The sequence below is a fragment of the Anomaloglossus baeobatrachus genome, chromosome 1 (assembly GCF_048569485.1).
Source record: "Anomaloglossus baeobatrachus isolate aAnoBae1 chromosome 1, aAnoBae1.hap1, whole genome shotgun sequence".
Lineage (NCBI taxonomy): Eukaryota > Metazoa > Chordata > Amphibia > Anura > Aromobatidae > Anomaloglossus > Anomaloglossus baeobatrachus.
Window position 1 is genome coordinate 36,023,215 of NC_134353.1, and position 2,500 is coordinate 36,025,714.

The 2,500-nt window shown below is 51.3% G+C and overlaps 1 protein-coding gene across 1 annotated transcript in view; it reads left to right on the top strand.

Moving 5' to 3' along the window:
- The window catches only part of ATRN (attractin), a 189,553-nt gene that overhangs the window by 134,620 nt on the left and 52,433 nt on the right, over positions 1 to 2,500 (top strand).

A 2,500-nucleotide genomic window follows, 5' to 3' on the forward strand; every position in this document is an offset into this window, starting at 1 on the left:
TGCACGTGCGATGTCGATGGGGTCAAATCGAAAGTGACGCACATCCGGCGTCACAATCGATATCGCAACGTGTAAAACCTTTTTGATACGATGAACGAGCGCAAAAGCGTCGTTATCGTATCATCGCTGCAGCCTCCGACATTTCCATAATGCCGGTGCAGCGACAGGTGCGATGTTGGTCCTCGTTCCTGCGGCAGCACACATAGCTGTGCGTAAAGCCACAGGAGCGAGGAACATCACCTTGCCTGCCTCCCGGCTGCAATGAGAAGGGCGGAGGTGGGCGGGATGTTTACGTCCTGCTCATCTCCGCCCCTCCACTTCAATTGGCCGCCTGCCGTGTGACGTCGCTGTGACGCCGCACGACCCGCCCCCTTAGGAAGGAGGCGGGTCGCCGGCCAGAGGGACGTCGCACGGCAGGTATGCGTGTGAAACTGCCGTAGCGATAATAATCGCTACGCCAGCTTTCACTAGATATTGCACGTGCGACGGGGCGGGAATATCGCTGCAGCATCAGTAACACATTGTTACCGATGTCGCAGCGTGCAAAGCCCGCCTAAGTGTGCAGCTCTATCACATGTATAACAGCAGGGAGCAAAGGACGAGAGGACTATGTGTGCATCTCTATCACATGTATAACAGCAGGGAGCACAGGAGTAGAGGACTATGTGTGCAGTTCTATCACATGTATAATAGCAGGGAGCACATGAGCAGAGAACTATGTGTGCGGATCACTGTTACTATCACATGTATAACAGCAGGGAGCACAGGAGGAGAGGACTATGTGTGGGTCTCTCACATGTATAACAGCAGGGAGCACAGGAGAGGACTGTGTACGGATCACTGTTACTATCACATGTATAACAGCGGGGAGCACAGGAGGAGAGGCCTGTGTGTGGGTCTCTATCACATGCATAACAGCAGGGAGCACAGTGCAGCTCTATCACATGTGTAACAGCAGGGAACGCAGGAGGAGAGGACTATGTGTGCAGCTCTATCACATGTATAACAGCATGGAGCACAGGAGGAGAGGACTATGTGTGGGTCTCTATCACATGTATAACAGCAGGGAGTACAGGAGGAGAGGACTGTGTATGGCTCTATCACATGTGTAACAGCAGGGAGCACAGGAGGAGAGGACTATGTGTACGGATCACTGTTACTATCACATGTATAACAGCAGGGAGCACAGGAGGAGAGGATTATGTGTGCGGCTCTATCACATGTATAACAGCAGGGAGCACAGGAGGAGAGGACTGTGTATGGCTCTATCACATGTGTAACAGCAGGGAGCACAGGAGGAGAGGACTGTGTGTACGGATCACTGTTACTATCACATGTATAATAGCAGGGAGCACAGGAAGAGAGGACTATGTGTGCGGCTTTATCACATGTATAACAGCAGGGAGCACAGGAGGAGAGGACTGTGTGCGGCTCTATCACATGTATAACAGCAGGGAGCACAGGAGGAGAGGACTGTGTGTATGGATCACTGTTACTATCACATGTATAATAGCAGGGAGCACAGGAGGAGAGGACTATGTGTGGGTCTCTATCACATGTATTACAGCAGGGAGCACAGGAGGAGAGAACTTGTGTGCAGCTTTATCACATGTGTAACAGCAGGGAGCACAGGAGGAGAGGACTATGTGTGCGGCTTTATCACATGTATAACAGCAGGGAGCACAGCAGGAGAGGACTATGTGTTCAGCTCTATCACATGTATAACAGCAGGAAGCACAGGAGGAGAGGACTGTGTGTGGCTCTATCACATGTATAACAGCAGGAAGCACAGGAGGAGAGGACTGTGTGTGGCTCTATCACATGTATAACAGCAGGGAGCACAGGAGGAGAGGACTATGTGTGCGGCTCTATCACATGTATAACAGCAGGGAGCACAGGAGGAGAGGACTATGTGTTCAGCTCTATCACATGTATAACAGCAGGAAGCACAGGAGGAGAGGACTGTGTGTGGCTCTATCACATGTATAACAGCAGGAAGCACAGGAGGAGAGGACTGTGTGTGGCTCTATCACATGTATAACAGCAGGAAGCACAGGAGGAGAGGACTGTGTGTGGCTTTATCGCATGTATAACAGCAGGAAGCACAGGAGGAGAGGACTATGTGTGCGGCTCTATCACATGTATAACAGCATGGAGCACAGGAGGAGAGGACTGTGTGTGCGGCTCTATCACATGTATAACAGCAGGGAGCACAGGAGGAGAGGACTATGTGTGCGGCTTTATCACATGTATAACAACAGGGAGCACAGGAGGAGAGGACTATGTGTGCGGCTCTATCACATGTATAACGGCAGGGAGCACAGGAGGAGAGGACTATGTGTGCGGCTCTATCACATGTATAACAGCATGGAGCACAGGAGAGGACTGTATACGGATCACTGTTACTATCACATGTATAACAGCAGGGAGCACAGGAGGAGAGGACTATGTGTGCGGCTCTATCACATGTATAACAGCAGGGAGCACAGGAGGAGAGGAC